This window comes from Pteropus medius, unplaced genomic scaffold (assembly GCF_902729225.1).
Source record: "Pteropus medius unplaced genomic scaffold, Ma_sr-lr_union100, whole genome shotgun sequence".
Taxonomy (NCBI): domain Eukaryota; kingdom Metazoa; phylum Chordata; class Mammalia; order Chiroptera; family Pteropodidae; genus Pteropus; species Pteropus medius.
Window position 1 is genome coordinate 1011425 of NW_024349800.1, and position 14492 is coordinate 1025916.

General features: G+C 37.1%; 1 protein-coding gene and 1 long non-coding RNA gene across 6 annotated transcripts in view; one reads left to right on the plus strand and one right to left on the minus strand.

The window, feature by feature from the left end:
* GRM7 (glutamate metabotropic receptor 7) overlaps positions 1 to 14492 on the plus strand; it is a 158744-nt gene that overhangs the window by 51642 nt on the left and 92610 nt on the right. The gene's annotated exons all lie outside the window — the stretch shown is intronic.
* The window catches only part of LOC120621426 (uncharacterized), a 99500-nt gene continuing 90723 nt past the window's right edge, over positions 5716 to 14492 (minus strand). Inside the window, exons 2-3 of the long non-coding RNA XR_005658156.1 lie at positions 8525 to 8588; positions 5716 to 5878 (exon numbers count right to left, since the gene is read on the minus strand). This is a non-coding gene — a long non-coding RNA (uncharacterized LOC120621426). The remainder of the gene's footprint in view (positions 5879 to 8524; positions 8589 to 14492) is intronic.

Here is a 14492-nt window from a genome sequence, read left to right on the forward strand (position 1 = left end):
TTTTGGATATAAATATTTCAACGTATTGAGAGATAAAGAGTTGGGCCAGGAGTCCGAGTCCTGTGCAGCATTGCCAACAACCTTACTTGCCTTAGCTTCTTCAATTGTAAAATAATGTGATTTGAACTATCAATCTCTAAGGGCACATCCAATGCAATAATTGTATGACTTACTCAGGCTTGTGGAGTCAGAGAGGCCTTCTTGTAGGAGGAAGCATTTGCGATTCATCATTGAGTGAGAGTTCGTTGAGGGGCATTTAGAGCAGTGGAATGTTCAGAACTGGTAGCAATTCTAGGGTGCTCCCAGAACTTGGCCCACTCTCAGCCACCATGTATTTGAATCCAAATCTGCTCACCTCCAGGAACATGCAGAGGCATTATTCAGACCACACAGTGATTACTTACTTGTGTATCACCTTATATTGCTGGCCTTCAGGTAGTAGCAGTTCTTTGTTTTTGTTCACCTTCTACTGCTATCCTGTTTAGAGTAGGCATGAGGATATATATTTCACATCCCCACCTACCCTATCGCTCAAACTTTCAGTAATCTAGAAAAATAAGGATGATTATAGTAGGCTGATATTATTTATAAAAGCTCTGTTAAGGAAAAAAGTGACTTGACTACCACAGCTTAAAATGCATGTGCTTTGGACAGCCATTTTCATTATTTAATACCGGGTTTACCGAGTAGATGAAATTGCCCAAGAAACTCATCTTAAAAGTGAGGTTTTACTGTAATACACTATTCAGAGCAGAAAATTAGGTGTAGTTGAATGTAAGTTCGGATGCTATAACAAAATATCATAGGCTGAGTGGCTTAAACAACGGACATTTATTTTCTCACATTTATGGAGGCTGGGAAGTCCAAGATCAAGGTGCAAGCTGGGATAAATTCTGGTGAGCTCTCTCTTCCTGGTTTGCAGATACCATCTTCTTGCTGTGTCCTTATGTAGCCTTTCCTGTGTGTATGCATGGAGAGAGGGACTACTCTGTCTGGTGTCTCTTCCTCTTCTTATAAGGACATCAGTCCTATCTGATTAGGGCTCACTGTTCTGATTTCATTTCATCTTAATTACCTCCTTGAAGGCCCTGTCTCCAAATAGAGCCATATTGGGGGTTAGGGCTTCAACATATGAATGTGTGTGTGCCGGGGGGGTGGGGGGGAGTTAGTCCATAACAAGTTTATGGAGAGTCTTAAGCATTGCCTTATGCTAAGTATCATATGGACCAGGTAACCAGAGCTTGCCTTCTGGACTCCAAAATAGTATCTCAAAATTCAACACCATTCTGAAAGTAACCAAGTTTCTTCTGTCTGAAATATGAGGAAATTATTCTACATTTTTTTCCTCTCTCAGCCTAGTGCATTTTAAAATAGATTTGAAATCGAGGAAATTAGCACCTTTAATTTATTCTCAGAACAGATAGCTAATAAGTAGGGAAAATTAAAAATTTTCAGCCAGCTCACTTTTATGTTTTATAACACATACCACTTTGGTTTTGGAGTAGTTTAATTTAAATTAATCATTAGACTCTCTTCAGAGTTAGAAATGAGGTAGTATTTAAAGCAAGTTACATATTGTTAGTATAATCTGACACACAAAATTTAGCCTGAGGTGCAGTCAGTCATATATAAGGGGTATTTTTAGCCCCAACACGTCTGATGACAAAGGTGATTTCCAAGTTCAAGGTTAAATAATTTGAAGTGGGGGGGAGACTCACGAAAGAAAGCCCCTTTAGGAGTACAGATTACAGGGTAGAGGAATAGGATTTCATCTGCCCGATTAGGCTAAAGCATCTTCCCCTGAGATGTTTGATCAGACACAAAGAATGACAATAGAATCCACTGACCTGCCTCAATATTTTAAACACCTGGTCAATGGTGTGCCAGTTTACAAAAGATTGTTCATTGTCAAATCAGGTTTTGATGGTGACCTGGATCTCTATTGAGCTCATTCACCACACTGACAGCATGGCCAGACACACTTCCTTCTGATCAGAGAGGGGAGATAATGAGAGGAAAGGGGCTGCTACTGTCAAAGTCTCTATGCTGTGAAGGTTTATGGAAATCACTTAGACATGGAAGACAAGTTTTGCTAGTCCCTTATGATTCATTAGAAGGTGGCCTCATCCTATATCCCCACTTTGGTGAGATGACCTGTTTCCAATGAGAACATTTGACATTATCAGTGAAGCCAAATCATCTCTTTACAGGAGGAAAGCATGACACTTTATCCAGAAAAGTTAAGCATATCACATTTCCCAATTTCATAGACATATAAATTAGGTAGAAAATGACTCTTAGGGGGTAAGTAGCAATATATGCAACATTACTTGCCATTCAGGAGCATTTGATACTTGTTACATAGTTTTTCAGCTCTGTTTGATCATCTATGTGGCAACTAAGTGTCCAGTGCAATAGGTAAAGGGAGAATTCTTTGTTTAATGGTGATGTGACTTCTCCAGAAATGACAAATGTACTCATCACTGCAACTCTTGGGTGTTATAAAAGGGGAAATTACTGTGAAGTCATCATTCCAGTCCCCTCTGGATCCGTAGTCTGTTTCAGAGTCGCGTGCTTGCCAAACTATCTGGCTGCTATGTCAGAGACCATTGATCTTTTCATCTGTGAGGACCAGACAGCAGGGATACAATTGGCTCCTCTAATGACAAGCTAGAAGGTGGGTGCTACACTGGACTACCACTGGCAGACAGCTGGCTGGGATCCATTGTACCCTTTTTGCCCTGTAGTCCTCACCTTTGGTGAAGTCTGTTTCTATTACAAATCTCTGGCTTTGTACAAGACAAGGATTCCAACAGAAGAATTCTTGGAGTGTTAGGTAGAGTTACCCTGCAGTAGAGAATATTACAGAATCCCAGCCAAGGATGCTTATGTCAATGAAACCATCCCAACATAATGGGGGTCCTGGTGGAATATCAGGCCTCTGCCTTTGGATAGCCTCTAGATGTTAGGGACTTTCGTCCCCCTCCTTTATATTTTCACCGGTTCATCTGAGAGCATATTTGCTATGTTCTGGGACCATAGTGATCAACAAGCCAGGGAAGGGACTGCCTTCATGAAGCTTTCTGTATAATGGTGGAAGCAGACTAGGGTTTTTCAACTTTAGCACTATTGACATTTTGTGCTAGATAACTCTATGTTGGGGTGGGAAGGGATAGAACTGTCCTATGCATTATAGGATATCGAGCAACATAAAATATGACCTCTACATATTAGATGCCAGTAGTAACCCACCTTCCCTGGTTGTGACAACCAAAAATGTCTCCAGACTTTGCCAAATATCCCCCAGGTGGGAGTAGGGACGAAATTTCCTGTGGTTGAGCTAGGCTGAAATATAAGAAAACTAAGTATCTCAAAGGAAACAAATATGGCATTGGCTGAGAGAGAAATTTAGATGATGGATTTAGGTTATATACAGTCATCTTTTTAAAGTGGCGATATTTAATATGAAACCCAAAGGAAGACAACATTGACTAGAGGAGTGTTCCGGAAAGAACAGAGCTTGATGCATTCATGGCACCAAAGCAGGCCAGTGTGAGTGGCAGGGCTAGAGGAAGTGAAAGGTTATGTTATAGAGAACTTTGGTGATGGTGATGAGAGTACGGATTTTATTATAAGTGTGGTAGGAAGACTGGAGAATTTCAAGCCAGAAAGAAAGAGATATGACTTGACTTAAGAGTAATAGATTCCCCCTATGGTGTAGAAATTATATTTGGAATGGAGAGGAAGTCAGCATTATTACTCATTCTATTGTGTGAAGCTTCTCTGCATGTTTGACTTATGCTAGGTACTCACGGGGGGTTCAAACTCAAGGAACAGAGGACCAAGGACAATTTGGGGAAATTAATGTAAAGTAAAACCTAATCTTAGCTTTCATTATTTAAATAGAAATGATGTTGGTACAAAATCAGTGACTAAGTGGTACAATCCATGTGCATATCGCTTTGGGAACTATTTTCCAATTTGTAAAATGGGGATCAAAATTGAATGCATTAAACATGTATTAATGAAGATTTGAGAAACTTAACTAATGCCTTATTCCAATGACAAACAAATCTCTTAATAAATCTCTTAATGATAGTTATCAACATTATTTTAATTTTTGCTGTTAAAAAAATCAAATAAGATTTAAAGATCTTATTGGCTTTATTCAACAATTCATGAATCAGGCAACGTCAAATCTAGAAAACAGAAAGCAGCTCGGAGGAGCTGTACAAAATGAAAGACTTCTGTAAGCAGAAAAGAGTAGGAACAAGGAAGGTATACTAGGCTAGAAAGGAGGTTAATTATTGAAAGGTGACTTTCCTTAGGAGATGGCAGAGGTCAATCAGGCAGATAACCCTGATCAGGTGATTCCTGACTGGTTTAAGATTCAGTTTCTGAATCTTAATGAGCCAGAACTGTACTTAAGTCTTGGGTTGGTGTTGTGGGGCTTCGCATAAGCAATTCCATTTTGCATCTTTTGTCTTGTTTTTAACAATTTCCTCCTTTTGGTCAGATTCTCAACCTAACAGAGATATGATCAAAATTTAAGACATCAGTGCTACTCCTAGCTACCACTTTGGAGTTCCTACCATTTTTTTCTCTGCTGAATCTTTATGGGATTCACAGGTCATGATGTCAGGTTCCCAGTCATCAAGTTGGTCATTCCGGACATTCTAGTATTCGGGAGATCATTTGCTTGGCGGTTAGCAGATGCAAACATGCATTTAAAACTTTTCAGAGAATACGGTGCATCAGGGAGACTACTTACTATAAGCAGGATGATTCCCAGTGTCTAGAGTGAACTTCGGAGCCATGGTCCCCCAAATCAAAACCAAATAGAATCAAAGAAGTGAAAGAAAGGAGTCACTTTCTGTAGCCACTGGATTATTCAGCTGAGTCTCAACTTTCCCAGAAGTGTAAATCTAAGTGCAGCCGGTGGCATTGGCCGGAGCACAATTATGTCCTTACTCAGCTAAAAGATAATCCAAGTCTATCCTATAATCAAGAACAACTTTGGCAGAGAGCCTAAGGGATTTTTTGTTGGAGAGCTATTGCTTTAGCAACAGGTTCTCCAATATCTTTAAGATGATGTTCCTGATCATAGCTTCATTTTCACTTATTAATGGTAGGTGAGTAGGGATCTGCCAGAAACAGCTAATTTTGAATCATGAATGCCTCCTGATACTTCCCATTTGAGTCTATGGCTAGAAAGGTGACAGCCATAGAGACCAGTAAATTTAAGGATCAGTAGACTGCACAGGTGGTTTTATTCTGGTTACTCTTGCCTTATGTCCCTTTCTTCATACAGAGTCTGGATATAAGGTTCCCCAGATTTGGGGCTGTTAACTAGTGAAGGAAATAATTCTATTTTGTGTCGGACTCCCTAACCCTGTGTTTGTGCCAGAGACATTGAGACATTAGAGATCAGGGAGAAGCTTATGACAAGCAAAACTACAGGCTCACCAGTATAATGCCAAATCTAACAGTCATTTGGAGGTTGGATAACCCCCTTTGCAATGGCCTGAGATGTGAACAATGGCATTATCTTTCCAGATTCTATTAAGGCAAAAGGTGAACAAAAGAATTAAAGACATTGATAGTGTTAGAATTAGAAAAATAATGGTCAGAGAGGAAAGGAAGAAGAAAAAGAAATGTTTTTGATATGATGTTTTGGGAGGAAATAGTTTACCTTGGTGTCAGCTACTTCTCCTCCTCAACTTGACTTTCAGGTCTCCAGCATTTGTACAGGACACTAAAATAAGTTAGGTGGCGCCTTCGTCAGTCATGAAATATGCACCTGCTTCAATACCTTGTAATTTGGCAGGGTCTTTTCCATGAATCGCACTTTTGCAAAATTATCAGAGTAAAACAATAACTGCAAATGACAAAAGATTTAAAAATGCCTTGTTTAAAAAGCTGAGAGTTTATTATAATGAAGTTGATAAGGAAATTTGGTTATTTCTGTGAAATACAACATCGTAAGATAACTGGAATTATGACGATACTAGGACATATCAAGTTTTTAGAATTAAATACAATTTCTAAAACAATTGTAATAATATGCAACCATACAAATATAAGAAGGTTTAGCATCACTTCTTACTTGATAAAGAAAGCTTCCCTTTTAAATTAACATATCAAACCTAATTTTTTCAACATCTTACCAAATGAGAGACAAATCCTTTGAGATTTTTCCAGGGGTTAGTTTGAGGTCAAAAAGACTTCATTTAGAACTCAATTTTGGGAAAGTGTCAAAAGGTTTGAATATTTGATTAAATAGGATCACAGATCATTATGAAAGAATACTTATTTAACTTAAGTGACAATAGGAAATGTTAAAGGCATATGCTGAAAGTTAAATAGTTGTTAACAAGATTTGGCTCTTATTGAAAAGACTGAGTTTTCTTAAGTAATCAAAGACTTGATAAAGGCAATGTGAAACACACTAAATTATTTTGGTAAGACACAATAATATTCGCTGTCCAGGCAGATATTACTTAAAAGGTAACGAATGTGTCATTTTAATATTACAAGTACACTGAGGCGAAATTAGAATGTGGTTTTCTTGCTGTTAAAGCTCGTTTTTTTTAACCTTAAATTCATTCCAATCTTAGCCAGTGTGACCACACATAAAATTCTTTTCTCAAGACTCCTTTTCCACAAATCTACATTTTTATATCCATTTAGATTTTTGTCATTATTAGTCATTTTGCTTTTCTTATCTACTTTTTGTATATAGTTAACTTTCACTATTATTTCTAAGTAGTTTTAACTATATATATTGATTACAATCCTTAATCCTAATGAAAATCTAAGAAATAAGCAATTGTGGATAGTCTGTCATGCTAGCATTCTGTGGATTGGCATATTTATAAATACATTTCATAATTTATAGAAGTATATTCTTTGGTGTGGCACAAAACATTTACTGATAGACTCAAATACCCTTAGTTCCTCAATAAAAGTAAAAAGTAGATAAATCTATATTCAGTAATTAATATTTCAATATTTTATTTGGAAATGACCTAGATAGTCCATGAACATCCATTATTTAATATATCAGTATAACATTAAGCTTCAAGTTACCAAAGAGACTCTGGAAGCTATTTTTTTGACATATATTATTGAAAAGTTTATCTACAAACTTTTATCATACCTTACATCTATTTAACTTACTTGTTCTTAACAATCTTGTTTCAGCTCCTCATTTCATGAGCCATTAAACAGCTAACCATTACCTTAAGTTATCTTTCTTGCTGACAAATACTGTAACATAGATAACAAGAGCTATTTAATTTGAATAACATTAAGGCATGCCTCTTTATATAGAGCTCTTTACCAATTAATTTTGACTATACCATCCAGAAGTAGAAAAACATTTCACATCTGTAACACACCTATATAGACAAACAAAACTATAGGTAGACACAAACAAATCTTACAGCTTTAACTTCAAAGTTTTAGTCCTGGGACATTATGATAATGCAAAACTTACTAGTTTATAAAAGAACAGTTGGATCCAAATTGTGTTTTGGCAGGTGAAATAAGGTTACCTGCTTAGCTGGCTTAAACTTTTCACTAACATTTGTGGCAAAGATTTTTAAATTTTTTAATAGACCTAATTTCCAAATAGCCTTTTTTTCTTTCTGATAAGAATTAATTTGGTTCCTAGAGAAGACCAGGTAGAACACTTAATCTCAAAAGGCACAGAGAACAAATGTTAAATTCTACCAAGAAGGACCTTTAATTCCTAAATTCAGCTCTTTTATAATATCTACAAGCCTTTTGAGACGAATAGGAGCGGTTCGAGGGTTGGTTAAAGACGATAGGTGGGCTTTGAACTGTTTTTAGAGCTGTATTTCTATTCTTGTAAGGACTCAATTGATTAGACAGGACAGTTTTTTTTTTTTTTTTTTCCATTCTTTCCTCAAAGGATCAGGCTGTGACCAGAATGACATCCAACTACATTATTTTTAATTTGCTTCTTTTTGTCAGGGAGAAAAATCTCCAACTAAGATAAAAATGGAAAGATTTTATGTTCTAGATTTAGAGCTGTTTGTCTTTGGAATGTTTTTCTTTCTCTAACGGCTTTTAAGTGCTCGACTGACACCCACCCATTTTGCTACTGTGGCTTCTGACATTCCCATTAACAATAATAGATCTATCATTTCTTTATCTCATATGTACATTAACGGAAACTAACAGAACCTGAGGAAACAGACCTATGGGCACCAGCAGTAACCAAAGAGATGGTACTGCAACTGGCCAAGAGACGCTGTTAGCTCTGCACCATGAGAAGTTCCCAAAGTGAAACTACAAACTGAAACAGCAAACAGGGATGTGAGCTAAGGGCTGGCCCTTTGTTAGAGACTCCTGTCAGTCTAGGCCGGCCTATTAACCTTGGGCTGGAAAGCCCAGCAGATGGGAGCTAAATGCTGAGAGAGTAAATTCATATCTGAGAGGAATTTACCCATGGAAACCTCAAGACAAGAGAACTCAGGGGGTTCATGGATGCCAATACCTGTGTTTCTTGTTGTCCTCAAAGCCATTAGAAATCTCCTTCAGATCTCATCACTGCTACCAAACTGTTAAAAAAAAAAATCAACTGAGTAAATTTTAAAGATCTAATTGGCTTTATTCAATAATTCATAAATTGGGCAGCATCCAATAGAGCAGATAGAAAGGAGCTGTACAAAATGAAAGACTTTTACAGGAGAAGGGTATGGGAATAAGAAAGCTCTACTGGGTAAGAAAAGTAGATTGGTTATTGCAAGGTCACTTTCCTTTAGGGGATGGCAGGGATGTATTAGGCAGATAACCTAACTAGTGCTGACCAGACAATTCCTGACTAACTGGTTTAATTTTCCTTCTTTGAGAGAGCTGAACCTGTAATTGAATTATTTCTCAATTTGGTGGCATGGGCTTAGCATAAGCAACTCCACTTTGGATCTGCTTTCTTACTTTTAACAACTTCTTACATGCAAGTATCACGTTTTCCCTCCTACGCATTTCTCAAATTCATCAGCTCTTCATGACCACTATCACTCTATAATCTATTCCTGAGCCTAAACTTAATAATGAAAATTCATATCTAACTCATCTTAAACTTATTCATAAAGAAATGTTAGTGAATATTTTTTTAAATTAATGATAAATACCTACAATGGAACAACTTTACTTCTTAATATTTTATGTAGTGTTGCTAGCCACTTCTGATTTTCACAGAATGATCCTAAGAACCATAAACAGAAAATAGGATTATACTTTGATAGAAACAGGACTGAAATGGAAGTGTCCTAACTGATCATCCAGAGAAGGTAGAATCAAGCAATTATTCATTCGCAAATATGGATTAATGCTGACTCCGAGGAAGGTACATACTAGGTGCTAGGACACAATGGGCAGCAAAATCTAGAATGGTTCCAGTCAATGAAAGAGTAGAGGATACTTGCATTTATATAATAATCAAAATGTGAAATTTTGGACAAATGCTGCAAAGTTTTCCCGAAGATGGGACATTTTGCGAATGATGGCATACACTTAATGTGGCACTTACTATGTGCCAGGAACCACTGGTTATTACACTATACTCATTTAATATTTATACCAACCTGATAAAGTAAGGATTGTTATTATTCTCATTTTATAGATGAGGAAACTGAAGATTTAGACAGGTTTACTAACTTGTCCAAAGATATGTAGCCAGCAAAATTGGAGCCAAGATTTGTTTCAGAGACTATGTCTTAATTATTCAAATATACTGCTGCAAGTAAGGAGAACGAGAGAGAACTAGGACTGAAAGACAGTGAAGTTAGTGTATAGAGCAGGGTGCATGTGAAGAAGAAAGAGGTAGTTAGGAGTGGAGAGGAATAAAACCGAGATTACTATAGTCCTCGATACTGAAGCCTTTTCTGATCCTTCACTAATCCTGGCGGCTTCTCAAATCCAGACCAAACTTGTTTTATCTTGTTTGCAATGCACAATAGCCTATTAGAAGATGCTAACAAAACTTTCCAAAATGATCACTGATGTTTTTTTTTCCTACAAGGCATTTCCATTACTTTCTTTGTATGTACTCCATGATTCATCAACAAGACCCTTTCGAGCTGACCTTTTCTTTTTAATTATTTTTTTTTTTGCTTCTTTGTTACAGTTCATTCTCATCAACTTAATTACATTCCAATCAATAGGTCTCTTTCTTAATTAGCAAAGTCCTACTCCTTAACCTTGAGGTGTATGTCTAACAATAGACATCACCAGCAGCCTGAGAGAAAATATCCCAATTGGTCTTGTGTTATGCTTGCTTTTTGTTCATAAAGTTGCTGCTATTAACTTACTATTAAAAAAGCATGGCAGATCTCATTTCATCTGGAATAAAATCAGATATGTAGGAACTCCAACGTTATATTTAGCACATGATATCATACCCAAACGTTCATTTCCTGTTTCCCTTCCATGTGTAGAGTGACATTTGTATAACTTGGCTGATAATGTAATAATACTCTAACAGGAGCAGTCAGGTTTAGCTCAGGACTGTATAACTAATCTTTTTCTATACTAAGGAGTTTACCCAAATTTCTTATCTGTCTACCACCAACAACTGCTTATAATCAACTAATTTGTCATCTTATTCTTTCCTGTGGTAATTAAAAGCTTGTTTCCTAAATAAACGGCAACAAAAACTTCAGCAAGTCTTTTTCCACTTGCAAACTGAAAGAATATACTATTAAACATGTTAAAAGGGTAGAAATGGTTGCAGGGGGAGGGAGGGAGGTAAAGGAGGTCAGATATATGGAGATGGAAGATTTGACTTTGGGTGATGAACACAGTGCAATATACAGATGATATATTATTGGACACTTGAAACCTATATAATTTTATTATCCAATGTCACCCCACTAAATTTACTAAAAAGTCTGAAGATCTTTCAAGGTTACTTGTAAGTTGTCCAGATTTTGAATATTCTGTCCACAAAAATCAATTGTTTGTAAGAGATACAAAAGATCTATTAAAAAGTAGAATCTAATACTCTTATGATCTGGGTAAGAGGTATTAATCATGGGTGTTCATTGATTAGCACTGCCCAGTATGTTAGTCATAGCCTCATATTGCTTATTGAGCATTTGAAATGTGATTGGTGGACCTGCAGAATAAAACACTTTAATTAAAAATAACACATCTGGCTAGTGACTACTATATAGATCAGCATAGATATAGTTTCCTGGAATAAAAGTGAGAAGAAGTCAGGAATTTATAACCCTAAAACAACAACTGGCAGTGAGTAGACAGAACTTGAAAATCCTGAAAAGTGAACTCAGCAGATTTGTATGGATTATCTCTCTCCAAAGACTACAGAAAGCTTTGACTGAAGTCAAGCAGAACTTGAGAGATGCTGAACACTGTGTCTGTTTCATCAAGTATTTTGAGGCATAGGGCTGTCACACCAGCCTAACTCTTTAATGAAATGGCATATTTAATTAACTTTTCTAGATGATATCGTCACTAGTGTTTAAGATGAAATTCATTATTTCTCAACGGAAAGCTACAGACTGCCCTGCTTCCTTTGCATGTAGCATCTTCAGTAGGTAATTACTTTGATCCTTGTTGAGAGTTGTTTGCACTGATTGGAGGCCCAGAGTCTTCAGTAGAACACCATCCTGATCCAAAGCCAAACTTGCTACAAACCTGTACAAGCTAATTCATTCTGCCACAAAAAGTACATCTGACTTTTTTAATCATCATTGTGCAAATATGCTACATTGTCACAACCAGCAAATTTTAGAATGGGGATTTCTTCAAAATTGGTTTATGGAAAATTTTAACTATAGGTTATTTATCTTGATGCATCCATTGCATCCACTTAGCTAACTACTATTTATCCTTCAAGATTTAACTTGAGCCTCATTTACTTTATAACATCTTTTCTTGCTTCATTCCCTAGGTTCTAGATGTTCCTTCAGTCATGGCAAGATAATGAGATGTAGGAGTGACTTCATTTGTCTCTGCATTACTGGACTTTAAATGAAGACAGAGACTCTGTCCTATTAATCGTTGTTTTCTTGAGAATCTAATGGTGCCTGGACATAATAAAACACACTGTAAATTTTTTATAAATTAATACATATTCATTCTAAAAGTTATGAGAACAATGGGTTATCAGCCCAGCACATGCACTGACCAACTACCTGACCATGTACAAACTTCTCAGTGCGGAGATTTACCAGTGCACCAAGGCAAAATGACAAGCCCCACTTCAGGTGGCAAATCATGAAAATATTAAGTATTCCTATCTACTAAAACCAACGGTTTTTATGAGACAATAATTTCCTCAAAGAGCATACTCTAAAATGGTCTTTCACCTCGATTTTGGAAATAGCCCTTTATTTAGTGGTCAAGGCATGAAAATATTTCATATGAATTGAGACATCCCAATCTCGTGATCTATTTTTTTCCCCAAATAAACAACAGTTAGCAGAAAGGCATGAGAAGGGGGATTCAGAGATTAGAAAGTTGAATATTGGCAGATATGTGCCCTTCTAAGAAAATCCAGACTTCTAAAAAGAGATATATTAGATGTCTTGATCAGGTTATGTTTTCTACAAAAGAAATGATCATATTTAGTTAGCCATTTAGTCAAGGAATACATGGTTTCTGTTCTAGAGTAATTTTGCCTGAGAATGACAGTTCTGAAGTGCCCGGCATCAAACTCTATTTAAAAATGTCAGTCAGACATAAAGCTTTTCTAAAGATCTAGAGGAAAGCAATGGAAAAATAAAATTTGGTTTACAGAAATTCTCTGATATGCTTTTGCAGGAGCATGCCACCTATTGGGTCAAAATGGGGCACACCTGGATTTCAAAATGACTTTAATTCATTTGACACAAATGTGCCTAACTGAATGTTCTCATGGTGGACCACTTGCTGTGGTGACAAAGTTGGTCAACTGAACAATGGTGTTGTCACTGCAGTATGTGAGCCTGATGTGACAGCAACAGCTAGTACAGTGTCAGTGGTGAAATTCAAAGACACAGACGGACAGGCTGTGTTTCTGAGCATCCTCTCCCACGGGAGCCTCGGCCACACTCTTTAGTCATAGGCTACAGTCACAGAACCTGATCTGACAACTCTGGCATCAACCTAATCAGATTCCAAAAGTTATGTTATAGAGTGTCCCCTTGAGCAAAGCATCTCTCTGACATATCCAAGAGAACTGAGACGCAAGAAACCAAGAGAAAGAAAATTCCCCTGAAAGAGTATTCAGTTATGGGTTTAACAATTATCCACTTCTTTCTTGTTCATTTTCACAATTCCTCACTCTAATAGGTCCACACCCGTTAACAGAGAGTAAAGTCAAGTTCTAGTATTACAGATTAATCTCTGCAAAGATTAATTGGCTTTCAAAGGGTCCTGGAAACACATTCAATGATGGAGGAAGTAGTGGCTGCACAAAATAGAGGGACTTCACCATTATGAAATGTAGAAACAACTACTCAATTTTCTTCAATGATTTGCAGTTTATAATACATTTTGACACCAATTAATTTAGTTGATACTCAGCATAACTCCCTAAGGTAGACATTATTATCCTTGTCAGAAGAGAAAGGTAAAACTCAAACTAAAAGATATGTCCAAGATTACAACTTGAACATAAGTGAGCTGGATGCCCACTGGTTCGTCAGGTTCTTCCTGTCCCAAACGACCTACCCCAATAGGTTGCCTCCTACTGTGATGCCTCCCAGGAAGATAACCCCTTTTCTTTCTGAGTGAAAAATGGACCCAGTATTTGGATGTCTCAATTTTTCTGCAATTGTCATGCCATTATCATTGAATATGGACTGTTTCTATAATCAAGATGGAAGACCATTTCAGGGGATATTTGAAGGAACAATTGTATTGCCTTGAAAAGTCCAAAAACCGAGTCTGCATAATATCTAGAGGGAGCATAGCACAACAAAAGATATTTTGAAACAAAAGATGTGACTATTTGCTTCCTGGATCAGTTATATCTGGGGCTCAGTCAAAAATTAGAAATCAAAAGAACTCTAGGAGAATACAAAGCTAATGATTGGTCAGAATCTCCCAAAAGCTTGTAGTCTGAGCTTCTCAGCTTCACTGACTATTGATTGTGTATCTAAAATGTGCCTACTAGTCTGCCCTGGCTTTTCTCTAGCTTAGGATGTCCAATCCTCCCTTCTAGACCTGTTTTTCCCCCATTTTCTTACTTGTTGATGCCTTCTACCAGCTATGCTTAAAACCTTTGACCTGTCTCCCTTACCTCCCATATCCAGACAACTCAAAGACAATGCCTACACAGTGTCTGTTAAACTTGTTCCTTCTCCTCATTCCTTTAGCTCTCGTTCAAGTTTTGCTTGTTTAGAAATTCCAGCAGCTTCCTAACTTATTTCTGTCAATCTCCTCTCCCTACTCCCACCATGGAACATGCTGTGGCCAGACTCCTCCAGCCCAAGCACAGCCACAATCACATCTCT